General features: G+C 39.7%; 1 protein-coding gene across 1 annotated transcript in view; it reads left to right on the forward strand.

The window, feature by feature from the left end:
- Positions 1 to 22,373, forward strand: part of LOC308396731 (uncharacterized protein) — a 525,219-nt gene that overhangs the window by 79,778 nt on the left and 423,068 nt on the right. The gene's annotated exons all lie outside the window — the stretch shown is intronic.

The following is a 22,373-nucleotide window of genomic DNA, read 5'->3' on the forward strand; positions in this document are numbered from 1 at the left end:
CTCCTTATCGCGAGCCGGCTCCTTATCGCTTGCCGTCACGTGGTTTGTTTTTTTTTTTCTTTCTCTCAGCCTCTCTCTCGCACTTTTTTTCCGTTTCACTCTGCACGCGAGCCTTGTGCTTTACGCTGGGCAGAGGGGGGAGGGGCGGTAGTTACACTCAGTAGCACAGGAACAGAGCCAGAGGGAGAGAGAGAGAGGCAGGGACAACAACATTAGAAAGGTATAGTAATCATCCACAACTATTTTCGGTTGCAGATGATAAAGGATTGAGAAAGTTTATTCATGCAGGTCCATATGACAGAGAATATGCATGTTCTTTTAGTTTTCATATTATAATTTATATTTAATTGTGTTGTGGTTTGCAGTGTTTTGTGTTCTTTTCACTTTAAATTTGTGAAAGGAAAAAGCTGAAAATGTAAATAGTTAAAACTTGAAATGTGAATAGTTGATTTTTGTATTAGATGATTTATTTATTACATTTTATGTGGAGTGAATAAATAAAAGTATATTTACGGTGGCCCCTAGAGACAAAGCACATACAAACTTCAAATCACGTACGAACTCTGAAGCATGTACAAACTCCAAAAAACGTAAAAACACGTACAAACTCCAAAACACGTAAAAACTCCAAAACACGTAAAAACACGTACAAACTCCGAAGCACGTAAAAACTCAGAAGCATATAAAAACTCAGAAGCACATAAAAACTCAAAACACGTACAAAAGAACAACAGAAGTGCTCCAGGATGCTGGGCGCAGTGTTGAGCCTTTGTTATCTTGTGGCTACACAAGCCAGCAAGTACCAATGACCGGATTTGGTGTGTGGTAATAACAGGTAAATGAACTTTTTTTTAAATTATTTGAATATATATATGAGTGCCTGTGTATAAATACACAAACAATACACACATGCTTTCAATTGTGTAATTTAAGTGATCTAGTAGCTCTGCTTTGGAAGTTCAGTTCATGCTAGAAATGTGTTTTGGAGTTTGTACGTGTTTTGTCTCTAGGGGCCACCGCATATATTTATATATAAACATATATAAATAAAACCACTTGTTTTTACGTTAGTAATTCCTTTTGTGCATAATTTTATATTATTGTTAATAATAAATTAATTAAAGCAACAAAACAACCTGAAGAGCCGGTTCGGAGCCGAAAGAGCCGGCTCTTTTTAGTGAGCCGAACCGAAAGAGCCGGATCTCTAAAAAGAGCCGGAAATCCCATCACTAGCGCCTTTGCTGTGTGCCCTCTTATACCGTCCTCCCAAGTTTAATAAGGATTTTATCAAAGAGTTTTCAGGTTTTATGGCTGGAATCGTTCTTAAATTTGACAGTTTTTTAATCCTTGGTGATTTTAACATCCATGTCTGCTGTGACTCTAAACTTTTGGTCAAGGACTTTTTGAATATTGTTGACTCTTTTAACTTGACCCAGTGGGTTACTGGTCCCACGGATGAAAAAGGTCACACACTGGACTTGGTGCTCTCCCACGGGCTGGATGTGTGCATCATGGAAATATCCGAGTTGCGCATCTCCGATCATCTTCCTGTGTTGTTTCTCTGCTGCCTTTATGGACTCTGGAATATTGAACTCCAACTGTAAAAGTGTCGAGGACCTTTCGGACATTCTTCATTCTACCTGCACTGATATCTTGGACTCTATTGCTCCGCTCAGGACTGTGCGCGCTAAACATTTATCAGAGTCGTGGTTGAACGAACATACGCGCTCCCTCAGACGTGACTACAGACGCGCCGAAAGAAGATGGGGAAAAAAGGACAGATTGCACATTTCCCTACAGACTTTAAGGACTCGTCTTTCTGCTCACCAAGAAGCTGTAACGACTGCAAGAACACAGTTTGTCTCAAACTTAGTGTCAGTAAACAGTCACAGGCCTCAGGTACTTTCTAATGTCCTTAATTGTTTTCTTAGTTCACGTGATAATGCTGGATTCACTTCTTCACCAAGTATGTGCGATGATGTTTTAGCATTTTTTAATGACAAGATCCTATCGATTAGGGCCCTTGTCTCGTCGTCTGCTGCTTCAGATCAGAGTCTTTCTCCTGTGTGCTCAGCTGTCTTAGGCTACATTAACACTGCAGGCAAAGCGTATCATATCCGACTTTTTTGACCCTATGCGACCCATATCCGATCATGGTATGACAGTGTGAATGGCACAAATGTGATATTTTCAAATCCGATCTGGGTCACTTTTGTATGTGGTACTGAATCCGATACTTATCCGATGTTTTAGAAAGCGACTGCTGTTTGAACAGTCATGTTGCATTAAATCCGTCTTTTACATCACTGAAACAAGACAGATGCCAATTATTTACATTTTATTACATTTTATTTGTACTGTATAATCTGCAGATTCTGACAGAAATCTTCAACTATCCTTTGAAGCACTGCTCCTCTCTACAACAGCAATTAGGGTCATTATAGGGTCAAATAACTTAAAGCAAAAATTGGGAAATGTAAAGTCCGAAGTCTTTATATTAAGGCCATCAGTCAAACAATAGTTTGCTCTGGGTCTAAACAGAGCGCGTTGTGTGTGACGTCTTCTTTTGCGCATGTGGCCGCTTTGAGCGTTCACACTAGAGCGCGTTTGCTGTCGCATTTTATTTGTAGTGTGAAAACATCGGATTTGATCAAAAAATCGGAATTGAGCGTTAAGACCTGCAGTGTGAACGTAGCCTTTGGGCCGTTTGATCCCGTCTCCCTTAAGGACTTGACCGCGGTAGTTAGTAACCGTAGATCATCACACTGCCCCTCTGATTGTCTCCCTCCAAGCTTGCTTAAAAGCACTTTTAATACTGTTGGGCCTTTCATCCTGAGATTAATTAATGTGTCCCTGCGTCCCATCATGCTTTAAACAAGCTGTAGTTCAGCCTCTTCTTAAAAAAAAGAACAACCTCGACCCAACTGTTCTGTCCAACTCCAGGCCAATCTCAAAGCTTCCTTTTCTATCTAAGGTCTTGGAGAAAGTGGTCTACCTACAGTTGCAGGCCCACCTTCATTTTAATATGGTCTCTGAAAAATTTCAATCTGGTTTTACATAGCACATAGCACTAAGACGGCACTTTTACGGATTTTTAACGATATTCTTTTAGCTCTGGACTCTGGCAGCCCTGCTGCCCTTTTATTGTTGGACTTGTCAGCAGCTTTTGACACGGTTGACCACGACATCCTGTTATCACGGCTAGAATTTCATGCTGGCCTAAAAGGATCTGACCTACAGTGGTTTTGGTCCTATTTGTCAGAAAGGTCTTTTCATGTCAATATGGGCCCCCATAACTCCAAAATAGCCCCTCTTAAATACGGTGTACCTCAAGGCTCTATTTTGGGTCCTGCCCTGTTTGCACTTGGGCTCCATCTTCTCGCGGTACAGCATTTCATTTCATTGTTTTGCTGATGATTTGCAGATTTATCTACCTTTAAAAGCAGGGTCAGACCATCCCCAGCTCCTATTACGCTGCCGTGATGATGTCAAACAGTGGTTGTCATTAAAATTTTTAAAGCTAAATGAAAAACAAAACTGAAGTTGTCATTTTTGGCAACGTTAATCATATCGACAGCACTCTGGGCGCCTTTTCCTCGTATTGTAAAACACATGTAAAAAAAACCTCGGTGTCTACATTGATGGTTCTTTTAAATTGAATAAGCAGGTGAGTGCAGTGTTCAGTCCTGCTTCTTTCAGTTAAGACAGCTGGCCAAGGTAAAGCCATCCCTCCTAACGTCTTTGAGCGTGTTATTCACCTTTCCCTTACTTGCAGATTGGACTACTGCAATTCATTGTATTATGGTCTAGATCAGGCCTCCATCCATCGTCTTCAGATGGTCCAAAATGCAGCTGCTCGCCTGCTAACTGGTACCAAACGGAGAGAGCATATAACCCCAGTTTTAGCTTCTCTACACTGGCTTCCTGTCTCCTACAGGATCCAATTTAAACTTTTACTTTTTGTTTTTAAGTCACTTAATGCCCGAGCCCCTCCTTACCTGTCTGAGCTCCTCTCTGTTTATGCTCCAGGAAAAACCATGAGGTCCAGCTCAAACTAATGCTGTCCATCCCACGGACTAATCTCAAATCCCGTGGTGATAGATCCTTCTCTGTGGCAGGTCCCAGACTTTGGAATAGTCTCCCCTTAAATATTAGATCTGCACAAATACTTCATTAATTTAAATCTTTACTAAAGACACATTTCTATGCCCTGGCTTTTAACACACTATGACCCAAGCATTTTGCTCTTATTTGAATTAGTTTTAGTTATTGTTTACATTTTTTTATTGACCTATTATTGTTTTTTATTGTTATTATTGTATTACATTGTTGCTTTTTAATACCATTTTTATATTGTTAAGCACTTTGTGCAGCATCAGCTGTTTGAAATGTGCTATAGAAATAAATTTGACCTTGACCTTGAAATTATTTTTGGAAAGAATCAGAAGTGAGATCGTTTGAATCCAGAGCTCAGTGCAGAGAGGCATGAATTAAACCTGATTATAAAAATACATATGCAATGAAGAAGCAGCTTACACTCAATTGACATGACCAGATAACATGAACGCAAGGTGAATACATGAAATAAATTGGTATTTCGGGCCAGAGAGAGAGAAGTGGGTCATTTAAGCACCGATGATAATAATGAAAATGTCTCAGTTTTGGTATTTTTAGGTGAAAAGCAGACCTGGATCAATTTTCCACATGCAGCGGTCAGAAGAAAGTTATAGGTTAACATTACTTGAAACGTTTAGGTCAAGATTCTGGTTGAATTGTTTACAGCGCCATGTGTCACTAAACCTGACAAGTGAGCTCTCCTGGCTGAAGATAAGGAGTGCTGTTACTTAAGGTGGGAAATCACAATTTGGGTTAGTAAACTTGGGAAAGAGAAAACTGACTGCTTATGTTGGAAAATTGTGAAGGAGTCTGAAACACTGCAAAAAGAAAACATATACAAAATCACACACACAAACAGAAAATGCATTAAGCTTACAAATACAAGAGAGCTCATGAGGATTAGACAGCATGTTGAGCATATGAGTGTGTTTATCAGTGTTGAAGTAGTGTGAACACACTTAAACCCTGAACTTGAGGAATAACTCAGGAAAGTTTCATGACAGGGGAGTGACATTGGTGAAAATGAAAAGTGATTAAAAGCTTAAAGTAGTTTTAAAATAGTGAATTGGAAGTGCTCTTGTGTCGATGGAGCAAAACTAGTGATTACCCTAGGAAGAAAATAATTTAATAATGTAGTAAGATTTGAATATCTCTTGTCACGGTAACTTCCTGAGATATGACTCAGTATGCAAATTAGCTGAAATGAGCAGTGAGAAAGAAGCTTCCTGTGTGGCTGGGTATCAGAGGCTTTCAATCGAGGAAACATAGCTGAGACTGAGAAGAATTACTTGGTGAAATATATAATGGTAAAGTAACAGGATGGCACAGCATAGCATCTTTATTTATAACGCACTTTCCATCCAACAATGTTGACCAAAGTGCTACAAATGTAAAACGGAGAGGAAACAGTTTAAATTACATATAAAATATCTTCAAATTAAAAATAATATAATTAATAAGAAACATATTAAGAGACATCAACAAGTCCTGCTGTGCTAAAAGCCAAGGTAAATAAATATGTTTTAAGACGTGATTAAAAACAGATAAGGAAGGTGCCTGTCTAACATGTAAAGGCAACTCATTCCACAGTTTTGGTGCTGCCACAGCAAACGCCCGATCCCCTCTGAGCTTACGATTAGTCCTGGGCACGCTCAGGAGGAGCTGGTCTGCCGACCTGAGGGACCGTGAAGGTATGTATGGATGAAGAAGCTCAGAGAGGTACAGAGCGGCAGCATTGGACAAACATTTAAAAACAAATAAAAGCAGCTTAAAATGGATCCTAAAATGCACGGGCAGCCAGTGAAGTGAATATAAAACTGGGGTGATGTGCTCGTATCTACGAGCGCCAGTTAAAAGGCGTGCAGCAGCATTCTGGACTAACTGCAGTCGAAAAACAGAAGATCGACTCACCCCAAAATAAAGAGAATTACAGTAATCCAGCCGAACGGTTACAAAAGCGTGGATTACTGTTTCAAATTGCTGTGTCGTAAGAAAGTGGATAATTAAATAAGGTGGTCAGGTCTGTTTAGAAGTGCAGATTTGGACAGGAAATTTATAATTATATAATATAATACATTGTTATAACATGTTTATATCTTATGCTAAATCTAAGTATGTTAAAGTGCTTAAACTGACATCGTGCAGTTCATCTTCTCACCAGCAGAGGGCCACAAATCACCATCAATGAAGAGTTCAAGGAGATGATAGGTTCACTCTGCAGGTCTTAATGCTCAATTCTGATTTTGTGATCAAATCTGATGTTTTTGCGCTCCTGTGTGAACCCTCAAAGCGGCCGCATGCGCAAAAGCAGACGTCACACACAACACAACGCGCTCTGTTCACTGTCACACCATGATCGGATATGGGTCGCATAGGGTCAAAAAAATTGGATTTGATGCGCTTTCGCCTGCAGTGTGAACGTAGCCTCAGAAGCTTCAGACGCCGGAGCGAGATCCGGTTTCTGGGTTTTCAAAATTAAGAAAAAAAATAAAAATAAAATTCATACTTAAAATAATAATTAATACCAGGTAAGTACATGTTTTTCCAGCTGTATTTTTAACTGTTATACATGCATCAGTACATTTCCATATTTTTATATCTATAAAAGAAAGCTGACACTTGTGAGACTTTGTCAAATGTGTGAGCATCACAGCAGAGGCCTTTGTGTCAAAGAAGCTGAGGATAAAACAAAAACATGAAGGCGATTTTCCTGGCCTGGATTTTATAAAAATATTCTGCAGTAGATCAAAAACAAAAGAAAATCATTAATCAACACATGAACATCACCTGATGCCGCTGAAGTGAAGCAGAGCAAAGTTACAGAGGTTTTAGAGACACAGGGTTTTGCAGTTTTGCATAATTTTAAAAAGTTTAAATTTGTTCAGTATTGAACAGCAGAAATGAGGTTTTCTTAAGTAGTAAGTAAAAAGGGGGGAGAGCAGCGGCTGACAGCGCTGTAAACAACTGTAGACTTGTGTGTAACAAGCAAGCGAATAATGCAGGAAACAGATTTTTAGACGGGAAACTGTTCTTGAAGTACAGAGAGAGAGAGAGAGAGAGAGCTGTGCATGAAGTGTGATTTTATCCTGGTGGAAGCAAAACAGTGAAAGTCAGAGTGAATTCATGACGATGTTTATGTGAAGCGCAGTTTGGATCTTCTTTTGCTGCTGGTTCGGTCAATATTGTTTGGAGAGAGATCAAACTAACAGCTTTAGAATCAGCGCAAAAAGACACATCAGAATCAGAATCGCCTTTCTCACCCGATGACCGTGTCCGTGCCGTCGGGTGAGAAAGGCGATTCTGATCCGTAAACGGTTTGTGTTCACGTCTTTGTGCAGAAGCCGTGTACCTGCTCTCATTTACTGTTTCAGCTGTTTGGTGGTTGTAGAAATTTTGTGAGGTTTAACCTGAGATTCTGGCGTTTCGGGCAAAATAAATTTATATTAAAAAATCGATTCAGGATTTTAATGAATCGATTTTACGTTATCCAAGCCAGAATCGATTTTAATCGATGAATCAATCATGAAAACCCACCCCTACTTGAGATGTCCGGGAATCCGGCTGCAGTGAGGAGCCCCGGCGGCACAAACGTCGTTTCCGTGTAGACGTCGGGTCAGGCTGTGAATCCACCGGCTGTCCGGGCCGGTGAGCAGCCTGAGTAGGAGAGTGGAGGGTTGAGAGCAAGAAGTTCATGACCATTGGTTTGAGATCGTCAACCAGCCAGGGAAATTTAAAAAGCGTCTCCTGCAGCCGCCTCTCCACGGCGCGACGCAACCCACTGATCAAAGACCACTGATCAGAATTTGCATAATTAAGATGAAGGAACTGACCTCCCAGCCCATTGTTCCTTCAGTGGTTTCAGTCATTATGCAAATGTCCTGTTTATAAGATTGAAACCTGCAGTCAGCTGAGACTGAAGACGTCACCTGATGATGACGAAACGTTTCTCCCACAAAACGCTACGTCCAGATGAACAGAATCAACTTTTGGAGATTTACTTTCCTGGATGATTGAGATGCATCAAGACAAACTAAGTAAACTGTGTGTCAGTGTGACGTAGTGCAGAAATTTATATACGGATTTAGCTGGCAAAGAATTCAAACCTGAGCTTGTGTGTTTGTGTTCAGGTCTCCATTTCCGGAAATGTAAAATAAAGATCCTTTTTTGAGCTGTGACCACTCTGAGTCCAGTCAAAAGAACTGAATTTAATGTTATTATTATTATTATTATTATTATTTAGACTGATTGGCTGGCATAGAGACACACAGGACACTCCATGCTCTGTGTGTGTTTCTCTTTAAATCCTTGTGTGTGTATGTTTGTGTTGTTAAAGAATAAATATATGTTATTAGTGCTTATTTTCTGTTTACATTGTTTTATAGAGGCCAGAGTAGGAGAACGCCATAATGTGTGTCAAAAGTACTGACAGGAAACTTTATGCAGAGATCAGGAAGCGTTGCAGACAGAAAGTGAAACTAGGCAGGGTTGTTGTGATCGAAACTGTGTGTGACCGTGTGTAACGTATAAGAGAACTATATATTCATTCGGCTTGTAATGCTTTTCGAGCTGTTGATGCTTGCTAGCATCCGCAGCTCTCCTTTTCTGGAAATGTAGAATAAAGTTGTTTTTTTTAGATTTGACCACACTGAGTCGTGTTTCTCTGCCAGAAAAGAATCAGATTTAATAGTATGTGTGTGTTTATGTTTGAATGTGGTCTATCTACCGGCTGTTTAGCTTCATTTTTCTGGTGCTTTCTTACCTCTGTACATTTTCTGCCAATTTCTCCCCATTCAACAACTACTACTTTTGACAGGACTTCAGCTTGTGCAGCTTTATTCAGCTTACTGTTTTCCTTGTTCAATATTTCTGCTAATTCATTACAGTTCTGTACAATTCTAGTATTTGTGCCAAATGTAGTACTTCTGCTAAATTATAGTGTTCCTGCTATGTTATAGAATTAGTGCTAAATGTAGTTTTTTGCCAAGTCATAGTATTTGTGCTATGTTTAGTATATGGACTTGTTCTCATAGAGCGCTTTTCTACTCTGTCTAAGCACTCAAAGCGCTTCATGCACTCTTTGACACTTCTGGAGGTAGTTCTTCCACAGTTAAATGTGACTGATTGTTTCGGTTCCCCCATAGGCATCAATGATGTGGGGACAGTAAAGTAAGTGCACATACTTGTAGTAAAATGTTTAAATGGGTCATGCTTCCAAATTAACGCTAACTCCCACTAGCAGCCGACTGTGGATTATTTAGTAGTGGGAAATGTCACGACAGCACTTGCTGCACAGGTAACATCCTATCATGGTACCATGCTTTATTTCACTGAGCTCCAGAGACCAATCTATTAGTTCACAATCTATTTGTAGAAACAGTATGTATGCCTGGGTGCTGATTTTATAATCCCATGGTCATGGATGTTATTGTAACACCTGAATTCAGTGATTAGGATGGATGACTGACCACGTTTGGCAATTTAGTGTATGTCTTTACAAATTATGTGATTAATGTCTTCTTTCATATTATGACAAAATACACCAATAATAACTTGAGTTACTTAGTTGACCTTTATTAATGTGATGCATCTTTGTATGTTTTGACAGTAACATCAAAGTTAACCTGTACATTTTAGCCTATTTAACATACAGGATTAATGATTGCATCAGTATGAGGTATTTCAGCAAATAAATATAGTAATAGCAAATCGTAAACAGTATTATCATGGGTTTGCTGTATTAAAAATATTTAGTAGTGCACAGAAATTACAACTTTATTACTCAGGGATTGCATGGTTATCCAAATATTATACTTTTAGTAATTAGTGTTTCATCTTTACTTTTTTTCCTGTACTGCTATTTTTAATTTCTGGCCCGTTGTTCCATGGATTTACATCTTCTCAAGGAAACATGGAAAGCTGTGAGGAGAGTAATTGTGATTCAGGAAAAAATATGGCATGATCATTTGAGTTTGACTTTAATGTCTATTTAGATTACAGAAAATGGCACAGTTATCACTGGTAATCGCCCATCTTGCTCACATTTAAAGAAGTTATTGAGGTAATTGATTCATGCAGTTACACTTTGGATTGAATATTCAGAAGTTATCAGGCTTGGGCCTCGCCTTCGCGAATGATCTTCTTTCACCTAGAGAGCCCAAAACACAGCACAACATATATTAGACCACCGATGAAAACTTCACATATATATTTCTTTGTCATTTGCTGATGCTGGCCATGTGTAAGTTGAACTTCCAGAATGTCACACTCACCTGTTGGTTTCTGCGTAGACTTCCCTTTCGGCGGTTCAGGTAGGTTCTTGTAAAGATTCTCATCTCGTTTTTCAAGATGATCCAGAAAGCAACTTACTGCCTGCTCTCCTTTCCTCTTCACCACGTCAACAAGGTTGCGGGCCCGATCTTTTGTGACTGGAGTTGTTTCAAGAATTTCATCTCTCTCTGCATCACTCAGGACTTTATCTTGCAGAAGGTCATCCAGGAGATCCTTAAATGTTGATTTGCTTAGGTTTTCAACCAAATAGTTTCTGTTTTTGTTTATTGTCTGTAGATTGGCTGTATAAATAAAAATGCAGCAGAATTAAAAGATGCAAAACACAAAAGTAATTTGTAGAATAATACACATTTGACACTTTTTTAATAACCAGTTTATCTCAAATACCAGCAAGAAAACAACATTATAACTGAAACTGAAATGTAACTGAAGAGCACTGAACAGCAAGTGTGCACAGTCACTCCTTGAACACAAAGATGAACTATAACACTAGAGGAAAACAACTTTAATCTAAATACAGATTTTTATGGTCTTAAAATCTTTTCTTTTATGCTCTGGATAACTTTTCTACCAAATCAAAAATAATGCACAGACATAACTGGTAAAGAACAGATGACATTCTGTATGTATTTAATAAACAGCATATGTGAGTCAAACTTTCTGGCCATACTTAATGTTTCTGTCTTGTCCTCCTCTGCAACATCACTTTCAGATTGAGCAGCTATTCATCAACTGAATTTAATTGTGCTCTTTGTGCTATTTTAAACACACAGCAGCAGGAGACAGCATTTTAATTTTCAGCATAATCGTCAACATTAATATGTAGCATCAAAATAATTTTGACAAAGTCTTACCATTGGTTGCCATTTCCAACCCTTCTTGTATTGCAAGCTTTGTATTACTTGCTTAAGAAGTTATGTTTGGAAACCTATATAGGAGCACACTCCAAAACACGCCTCCAAGAATGCTGATTGGCTCTGATTAAAGTGAAACACAATTTAGCGTGTGATCGATTTTATTGTAGGTTCCTGTCCCTCGCCCTAATTTTCATGTGGAATTTTCTTGAATATTCTTGTTATTTTGTCCAACAGAGAGAAGACTTCTTTGACTTCTTTGACTCAAGCAAGTTGTCCTATCAAAACCACCATTGTTTGTGTTTTAGTTCAACCTTGGTAAATGAAATGTTGTTATTACTGATTTACAAAGACCACGTGTGCTGTGCATAAAATTCTACTGTTTGTGGCTTCTTGTGTATGAAGTCTGAAAACTTTCATTGAAGACTACAAACTCAGGCCAGCTGGGTGACTGTGAAAAGGGAGTTCAAAACAGAAGACATTGGGACACCACCAGCCTGTTTAGGTTACCAAACTTTTTTCCCCACTAAGCAAAGCCCCTAAACATACTAGTTTTATTGCTAGAAATATGAAGGTAGAGACTCATGTGACCATAGTCTGTTGGATCCCTGGGACCAGAAAGGGCAACAGTTAAGCAATTTTAAGGATTAAACTCATTAAGGAAAAGATTTTTTTCCAAAAGTCTAATTCTTTGAACGTCATTGTTTTAACTTTTCTCAAGATAGCAGAATTCACAGATTCAAGCACTGCACACATACAGATGTGGGTGTATGCCAACCAAACACCTTTTATGAAATGAGGCGTCAGCACTGCTTCACAGAAAAACAGGCGTGCTACCAACAGAAACTGTGCTGTCTGAGATTTCCAGTTTTTCCAGTCTGAAAACTTCTTTGGAAGACAATTTCCTTGGTATTATACTGAAACATTCACCACATCAACAACACCTGTCACACCCATCATCATGAACTGCACCTTTGTTTCACAAGAATTTGATGTGCAAATCTGGCCTTAACCAGCAGTTTAGGAGCAACTGTAGACCTGAACTGCCAGGAAAAACTGACAAGTGGCAGACAAGATTTCTTTTAAAAATTGAATTGGTACTAAAAGGAGAATAGAGAAAAGATGTAAATATTAGACACATAATGAAGAGAAAATCTCCGTCCCGGTTTCCCTCCAAGGCACGAGCACCGATAAGCAGAGTTCTGTCCTTTCTTTATTAGATTCCTAATTATTCAAAGTAACACTCAAGTATGCCGTTCAGCTGGGTTAGTTACAGCGCCGGGAGTAGCTTGGGAGAACAAGGAAACACAGACTGCTTCAGGTTGCCTTCCCAAATCAACTCAAAGGTTTATTTAGTACATAACAGCTTATATAGAGGAAAAAAAGGTTCGTGTGTCAGCAGGTTCTCAGTTCAAACCGGTACAGACCAAATAAGGAAACGTCTTCCTGCCTTGTGAGCAAAGAAGTATCCTTTGTGTAGTTTATCTCTTCAGTTACAATTTATGATCATCCCAGCAAAATACACTCCTAGACATAGAATACAGAGTTCTTTCATTAGTGAATTCTGAAACAAACCACCTGGCCTTTAACGAGCCTTTTTCTAAGAGATAAAGAAGGGAGGATGGGAGTAAGGAAGTGGTCTCGTCTCTGTGGTGTTTTCGACCTTGGGGTACCAGCCTGTGATTCTTACACATCAATTCTTGGGTCAGAGAGAAAGAGAAAAACAACTAGTAAATGGGCCTTATTGAGTAACAGTTTTCACTACAAAGCAATATCCTGTAAATGCTACCGTGGTATCAAAATATCACAACACATAAGACACATAACAGCTTCCCAGCAATATGTTGATCTATTATTATTATTATGACTAATAGAAGTAGTAGTAGTAATAAAAGTGCATTTTCTTCTGACTTGTTTTTTGTTTACTGCTTTTGTCATAGCAGGGTACGCTTGGTGTCCCAAATGGTGAGACAGAGCAATGATAATATACACAGAATATGCAATATTAGGATATATATGTAGCAATACATTGCAAATTTACAGGTTATGGGTATTTACAGTTGTATTACGTTGTGTGGAATTGTGCAAAATTGCAAATTTACAGTTATGGATAAACAGTTTGACATATTCGGTGATTCAGTGGCCTGATGGCCTGTGGATAGAAACTGGTTTTTAGTCTGGTTGTCCTTGCTTTCACACTCCTGTAGCGTCTACCAGATGGCAGAGATGTGAACAATGTGTACTGTGGGTGGGTGCTGTCCTTGATGATGTTGTGTGCCCTTTTCCTCACTGAATGTTGTAAATGTCCTGTAGTGGTGGTAGGGGTACTCCTCAGATGTGGTGTGCCGTTTTGACAACATGCTGGAGAGCCTTCCTGCCCTGAGTAATGCAGTTCCCGTACGACACTGTGATGAAGTTTGTCAGGATACTCTCCACTGTGTATCTGTAAAGCTTGCTCAGCAGTTTGGAGGTTAATCCAAATTTTCTTTCTTTAATTTATTTTGGGAGGTGTGAGGATTGAAAATTTTTGATTTATCTTACTAAAATGAGCAGCTATAATCATTTTCATACATTTAGTGCAAATTTTCTTGTATGAGTTGGCACTCAAACTTTTGAATGTCAGAAGCTTCGTTCGGCATGACAGATTGAGATATTGTCTGTGAAGGTTCTCAGTCATCCAGGTCATCGTCATTTCTTTGCAAGCTTCTTTGACAGATTGAGATATTGTAGTTAGTTATTTTTGTAGTATAAAACCTGTACTGCCTGATTCAGTGTGACCCTTTCTGTGAAACATGCTGCCTATTCACATAGAGGTCCACGGCGCTGTGTCAACTTGAAATTTCAGCTGTCAAACCAGATTAAATCTTTTTTAAATGACAGATCTTTCTCCTGAGATTCCTGACAGAGGGGACACAATCATTGGTGAAGCCGAGGATGTCGTCAGGGCCGGCTGCTTTTCGGGGGTTAGTTTTCCTCAGCATACCTCAGTCGAAGTCAGAGAGTTAGAGCTCTGTGCTGCCTCTGCTGGTAGAATCCCTCTGTGTTGGTTGGTGTTGATGGTGTTGAAGCGAGCGTAGAACTCATTTAGCTTGACCGGTAGTGTGTTGCAGCTAGCTGTGTTCCTCTGATAGAAATCAGTACTCAGGTTGTTGCACTCTACTTATTGCACTATTTATCGTATTTATTTTATTACTAAATAAAGTAGTCTGAGTCTGAGTTGTTTTAGTGTCCTTCCAGCTTGAGCCTGTACTGCCTCTTGGCTTCCCTGATGGCGCTATGCAGGTCATATCTGGCCTTTGTGTAGCCCTCTGCATCACCAGGGACAAATGCAGTGGAGCATGCATGTAGCATGGAACGTACCTCACAGTTCAACCAGGGTTTCTGGTTTGGACATGTTTTGTATCGCTTGGTGGGGACAAAATGCGGGGGAGGCACTGCTTTATATGTACCCTTTACAATGCTGTAGACATGGTCCAGGGTTTTGTTTTTCCTTGTTGTAAAGATCATGTATTGATGGAATTTTGGGAGCACAGTCCCGAGGTTGCAGTGATTAAAGTCCCCAGCAACGACAAACACAGCATCTGGATGAGCGGTCTCGTGTTTGCTGATGACGCCATGCTGTAGTCCTAGCACTGTGGTCCAATCAGACTGCGGCGGGATGTAAACAGCCAGTAGAAATACGGCATTGATCTCCGTCGGTCAATAAAAGAGTCTGCACTTCACCATTGGTACTACCATGTCCCCACAACAGTGTTTCTCCACCACCTGTGTGTCCACACACCATCTGCTGTTGATGTAAGTGCATACACCGCCGCTTTTGTTTTTACCCAAGGCAGATCTTGTTTTCAAGAGAGCGAATGTTAGCTAACAAAAGTCTAGGCAGGGATGGTCGTGTGGCTCTAGTCTTTAGCCTAGCATGTAGCCTTGTCATGCTTGCCACTCTGAGTAGTTGAGCCCAAGGGTGTTGGGGCCTGCCAGTTCGAGTCAAAGGGATCCTTTAGCATCAATTGTGGGATCTACCAAGGAGAAACATTGTCCCCAATGCTGTTCTGCATAGGCCTGAGCCCTGTCAGTGAGATCATCAACAAGACTGTCAGCCACCTCCTGTACATGAATGGCATCAAGCTGTGTGCCAAGACTGAACAAGACATTGAATCCCTGATCCACAGCACCTGGATTTACAGCAATGACATCGTAATGTCATTCACACTGGAGACAGGTAAATGGGAACCATGAAAAGGTCGCTAGGAAAGCTGCAACCACCAAGCATCTGTAGATGGTCGGCAAGATATGGTTTGTAAGGAAAATGACCCCGCCCTGGTCCCAAAAACCAGAAGCCGATTTATAAATGAAAGGTGGTTTTATTGTGACTACACTGAAAGCTAAACTGCGGGGTGAACAAAGGCCAACATAACAAACAAACAAGCTTACTCAGAAAAGGAGCTGCTATCTAAACCCTAAGTGAAACAAAAACAAACAAAAGACAAGTGCTACACCTAACTTTCTAACTGAATAAACAGGAGAAATCACTATAAGGAACAATAAGGCAGCTCACCCCTTCTGCTTCAGTGCCTATTTACAAGTGAAACTAACCTGCACACCATGTACAAAACTAAGTAACTCTCGGAAATCACACACCCAAATGTCAACGGCTATGGAGGCCAAGGATGGGTATGCTGCTGCTGTCACTTATTGCCCCGGGACAACGGGCGAGTGATTATCAAAACAGCCACATGATCAGGGGACCAATCAGCAGCTGCCAGCTTTCCAATCACAAATTACCTGCAGAGATTCTTAAAGACACAGAGCAAAGAACAAAAACAAGTCATCATGGCCTGGGTCGCAACAACCCCGTCCCCAAGACCAAACCAAATCAAGAGACAGCCCATCTGCTAGCACATTCACTAGTCCTTTTTTGTGTGTGGCATTATTCCAAATTAAACTCCTTTACCAGGAGTGACCATCTCATTAGCCTCTGGTTTGAGTTTTGCATCCCGGTAAAAAACACAAGGGGGTTGTGATCAGTGTAGACAATGATAGGTTATGAACTAGAACCAACATACAATTTAAAATGTTGTAACGCAAGCAAAAGGGAAAGAGTTTCTTTTTCAGTGGTACAGTACTTCTAGTGGTAAGTGTTGAATTCAGGATCAGACTAACTAAGTCTGCAGAATTTTTGCAGCAGCCACAATAATAGCCAGCAATTCTGAGGAAATGGCGAAGCTGACATCTAGTACGAGGCCCAGGGAGATCAAGAATAGCCTGAATTTTGGCCAGGAGGGGGAGTACCTGACCCTGACCCGCTTGCTTACCTAGGTAAGTAACAGTGGGCTTACCAAAGTCACATTTGGAATGATTTAGGCAGGGGCATTTTGAAGTCCAAAAGGTGTGATGGTATATTGTAGGAAGTGAACAGGAGTGATGAAAACAATAACCATTTAATAAATCCAGTTTGGTGACGGACTTTGCAGAGCAAACCCTGTCAACACAATCTTCCATTCGGAGGAGAGGATGGGAGTCAGGTTTGGTCACACTGTTTAGTTTCCAAAAATCATACAAAAACGTGGGGATTTGTCTACTTTTGGCACCAGAAGACATGGGGAACTCCATGCAGTGGAACTTGCAACAGTTAGACCATTTTCCAGCAAGTAGGAAACTTCTTGCTCAAAAAGTGCACATTTGGTTGGGTTCACGCGATAGTTGTTTGATCAGGGGATGGTCACCTACATCAATGTCATGTTCTAAGACATTGGTGTGACCTGGAGTGTCAGCAAACAGGGAAGGGATATTTTTGATAAGACAGCACACAGTGTTCTGGGCAGCATCATCTAAATGTTTTAGGTGGGATTTTAAAATGTCTAATATTTCAAAGTTTCTCAGTTGGGAGCAACTCTCAGCACAAACAAAACCTATGTGGGTGGTAAAGTAAATCCGCTTGGTATCTTTGTTAGCGTTCAGACATCAAATCTGATGGCAAAAAAACCCCAAACAGGACTGGGAAAAAAAAGAAAAAAAAGATATGATCAGATTGATTTCTTCATTTGATGCACGATTTTGTCCTTTTAGCTGCAGTTCAGCTCACTGAGAAGAGCAGGTGATACTAAACCATATGGCTGAAAGAGGACGGACCAGATTTAAATCCAACCCCTGCATGTCTTTATCCCTCTGGTTTCTTGTCACTCGTCTTTGCACCTGACATGTTTTTGTTGTCCTTTTGTTATTTTACTTTTAACTTTTTTCCCCAACAAAGACAAGACTGGTTCACATCCAAAACAGTAACACTGCACAGCACTAGAATATTTCACATTCTCCAGAGTCCATAGCAAACTTGTGATAATTTATGTCCATAATTGTTGTCCGTTAGAATCCAGTTTGCAGGTTACTCCCAGTGCTTCCAGTGGTTTCTTTGGGTAACTGTAGTGTCTCCAATTTAATTTTGGGTTTTCTTCCTGCCCAAATGAAATCCACCATAGCCTTGTTAATTACTTTAATATCTTCTGATTTCAAAATTGCAAACCAAAAGGATTACCATCTTAATGAGATTCATTCTTCCCAAAAATGATATCGGAAGTGACCTCCATCTTGTCAGCATCTCTCGAAGATCTTGAACCATTTCATTAATATTTTCTCTATGTAAGTGACCAACATTTGGTGTAACTTTAACTCCCAACTATACAAAACCTGATGGTGCCCAGTGTAAAGGTTTAACATATAAAGGTTTAAAGTCCCCTCCACTACACAGAGTTATTGTAACAGATTCATCAAATTTACCTTGTATCCAGATATAAGACCAAAGTCCTTGATACACCTGGTAAGAACAGGTAGAGAGTTAGCAGGGTCAGTCAGTGTCAGAAGGATACCGTCTGCATAGAGCAGAATATTTTGTTGTCTAATTTTAACTCCAGGAACACTTGGATTTTGTCTAATGGCCATGGCCAAAGGCTCGATGGCCAAAGCAAATAATAGTGGTGACAATGGACTACCTTGTGCTGTACCTCTGCTCAATGAAAATGGGGAAGATAACAAGCCGTTAGTTAACACAGATGCTGTTGGTGATTTGTATATAATTTTGATCCACCCCAGAAAGTTTTTCCAAACCCAAATCTTCTCATGATTTCAAACATATATTCCCATTCAATTCTATCGAATGTCTTTTCGGCATCCATAGAGACAACAACCCCGGAGATCTGATGAAAATTTAAAAAATGAATAATATTAAATAGGCATCGAGTATTGTTATAAGAATTCCTCCCCTTACTAAAGCCTGTCTGGTCAGCATGCACAATAGAGCACATTACTTTTTCTAGCCTAAGAGCCAGTATCTTTGAAAGTATCTTATTATCAACACCAAGAAGGCTTTCGCATTATCAAATTACACAAAGATGTCCTGCTGAGCTCACTTAATGTTTCAGCTGATTTTGTTACATAGTATTGTTTCTCCAGCTTTTTTAAATCATTCTCGGTCTCTAACTGCCTTGTTAATCGTTGACTTCTTTTATGACTTGTGTATGAAGTAATCATCCCTCTCATGTAAGCCTTATAGCTATCCCATAAAGTTCTCATGTCTTTATCATTTATTTCTAAGAATACTGTTGTTTGCTCTGTTATGAAATGTATAAATTTCTCATCCAAAAGAGACAGTGTGCTCATCTTCCAAGACCTGAAGCTGTCACGGTCCTGGGTCTCCTGACCCAGCGTTTTTAGTTCTTTGTGATGTTTGTATTATTGTACTTGTGTGTGAGTTATTCTATGGCTTCTAGTTTTGATCCCTTGCCCTTCATGTCTCTCTGTGTCCCCTCTGTTCTGTGTAATTGTGTCTTTGCATGTTTGAGTTTCTTGTTTTCTGTCACTCTGCATTGTGCATTATGTTCTCATGGTTGCTCTTTTGTTACTCCCTCTAGTCTAGTCTCTTGTGTTCCCAGCTGAGTATTTCCCTGTGTATTTTGGTTCTTAGACCTCTGCCTTATGGTTTATGTCTCTGTGTTTCTTAGTTACTGTGTCAAGTTCGCGTCTCTGTGTGAAACTTCCTGTTTTACTTTGAAGGTCCGTGTCTTATGTGAATGTGTCCTGCTTTGCTTGTCTCGTCAGTCCTGATTTCTCCCAGCTGTGCCCTCCTTCTGTGTCTCATTCCCCTCGTTACTCCCCAGTGTATTTAAACCCTGTGTTTCTCTGAGTCAGTGTCGCGTCGTCCCTCATGCTGTGTGGATCTCCCTGTGTCTCTTTGTGAGTGCTTAGTTTGTTGTTCCCAGTTTAGATTAGTTTAGTTTATGTTTTTCCCCTGCCAGCAAATAAAGCTGTGTTTTGAGTTCATCCCCTGAGTCTGTGAGTCCTGCATTTTGGGTCCAACTCCTGCCTGCCGCACAGCGGAGCATGGTCAGAGAGACCTATATGACCAATATTTACCTGCTGAACTAACTGACTGATACACTTGGACATAAAAATCTATACGAGATGCTGACAAGTGAGGGTTAGAGTGGAAAGTGTACTCTTTAGATAGTGGATTATAGTGTTGCCAGACATCCACATGTCAAGCTCATTTATAATTTGCCAAAGGGCTTTGGAATTTTGTCAAAGTAGATTGTGGGGGAAGCTTATTCATTTTGGGGCATAAAACACTGTTAAAGTCACCCGCTAATATTATATTAGCACAGTCCATGTCCACTAACTGACTAAATAATACCCTGTAAAACTTGCCATCCTGTGCATTCGGTGCATATATATTATTATATTATATATTTCCCCATCCACTATCCCTTTTAACCAATATATATCTTCCTTCATTGTCCTTGAAGGAAGGACAGTGACTCTGAGATTTTTGTGTATAACAGTAATAACCCCCCTTTTATCTGTAGAGTAGGATGAAAAAAGATTTGGCCAACCCATTCTCTACAGTATTTTTTATGTTCCTCATCTGTCAGATGGGTTTCTTGCAAAAAATCAGCGTGAATCAAATCTTTCTTCAGAGAATTTAGGACTTTTTTTCACCACATTGTTGGACCCATTAACATTCCAAGTACTTAACTGACATATAAGAAGAGTAATATATATATTGTGCTGTTTACATATTTAACCAAATCTACATTTGACCAGTCTGAACCTATTAACAAAAATATAACTCTATAACTTTCTTTTTTTTCTCGTTTCGCTCTCAGCGAAGGCGGTCGCACTTTTCTCCTCTCCTCCCTTCCCTTATCTTCCCTGCTTAGCTTCTTATGTCCTTGTCTTGTCTCTTGCTTTTTTCACTTCCCCTGGAACACTTTGTAATACAATTTCAGCAGGTGCTCTTTTAATTGGAAGAATTTGTCTTGTAGAAACTTTCCTCATTTTGAAATGAACTGCACGAACCCATCTGTGCTCTGAGCTGCAGCAGGCAGAGACTTTTTCTTTGATCATTTATTTCGAGCATATGCGTACATACATACAAGATAAAGCATATATACAGGAGGCCCGTTTGATTTCTGAGGGCTGAAATGATGTCCGTCCATGTTATTAAGGCAAAATTATATCTGTCAGACAGATAGCAAAAAAGTTAGCTCTGATGCATCCGTCAGAGTATGATGGTGTGTAATGTGTAGTTCTCTAAAGCACTTTGTGACTGTAGAAAATCATTATATAAGGATCTGGATGTGGCCGGATGAGCTAATCTAATGTTAACCAGAATTTCATTGTTTCGGGCCCCCCCCCTAATACTCTAAAGTTCTGTGCCGCAGTCTAACTGGATAGAGCATTACATGAATCATGACCAAAAGAAAAATTCAAAAGCAACCCAAGAGTTTCTACAGGCAACAAAACTGGATATTTTTCACCTGATCTAAATCTATTAGTTCACTTACTTCACTTACTGCAACACAACATGAAGCGATGGCACAGGTTTCTAGACTTCAGAGAGTCAGTGACTGCAAAAGAAAATGTTGCTGTGATTATCAGAAGCAATCCTTATTTTAAAATTCTTTTAGTTTGTCAAATGTCTTTTGAGTCTCTGAAAAGGACTGTACGAAACGTTTGCTTCACAAAACCCAGACGTGCTGCCAACAGAAACTGTGCTGTGTGAGATTTCTAGTTTTTCCGGTCTGAAAACATCCACGGAAAATGATTTACTTGGCAGAAAAGCGAAACCGTCAACACCATCAATCACCTCTGACATCCATCATCATGACCTGTACACTTGTTTTGCAGGAATTTGATGTGCTAATCTGAACCAGCAGTTCATTGTCTTCTGACTGTTTTTGGTTTTCTGCTTTAAATAAACAGCTACAAAATAGCTAGAAGGAGTTTCTGCTGATGGTTTCTTCCTGTTAAAAATCGGGTGGGGTCACCAAGTGATTCTTCATCGGCAATTGTCTGACTGGTCTTTGCTTTTTTCTCATAGTTCGTGGTCTGTTGCTTGCAATAATTTGTTTTTTGCATTACCAGTTGTTGTGAAATGTCACTATATGAATATAACCGACATTTATTTTTTTGCACTTTTGTGTCATTGTGATTATAATTGCAGTTACTAAAGCAAACAATCTAAATACACAACAATAAACATATTTAAATGCATCTGTTCTTTATGTAATCCACTTTTCTCAGGACCATAAACTGCACATCACACACATATGATATTCAGTCATTTGTGATTGAGTTTTGTTAGCTTCTTAGATGTGGTGACTAGTTTTTCATAAAGTGACAACAGACCTGTTTTTTTACACGCAGAGAGAAAATAACCAACCAATGAACATGATTCAAATCAGTCACATGAGGGCGGGTGAGGCATTTACATTCCAACATAAATGCTATTAGACCGGACTCATATGATAGAGCAAGCGAACAATGGCAGGTAAGTGATGGCAAAATCTTTGATGAGACTCTTTCTTAGATTATATATTTCTCCTTTGACTATTCCACGTCTTCTTCATTCTTTGGCACTTAAAAGACCAAAATGTGAATTATATGTATCATCATGTTTCTTTTATGCTTCCTATCGAGGAGGAGTTTGCCAGGTTAAGGGCAGAGTTTGTGTCAACTGTGTCACAAAAAAATCTTAATCCTTGAAGCACTTGTCACTGATGGTATTTTGAATGGTTTAGAGAAATAATCCATAGTAGAAGATAATCAATCCAGAGCAGATAGGAT

This window comes from Rhamphochromis sp. 'chilingali' (genome assembly GCF_963969265.1).
Source record: "Rhamphochromis sp. 'chilingali' genome assembly, chromosome: 1".
In the NCBI taxonomy this organism is placed as follows: domain Eukaryota; kingdom Metazoa; phylum Chordata; class Actinopteri; order Cichliformes; family Cichlidae; genus Rhamphochromis; species Rhamphochromis sp. 'chilingali'.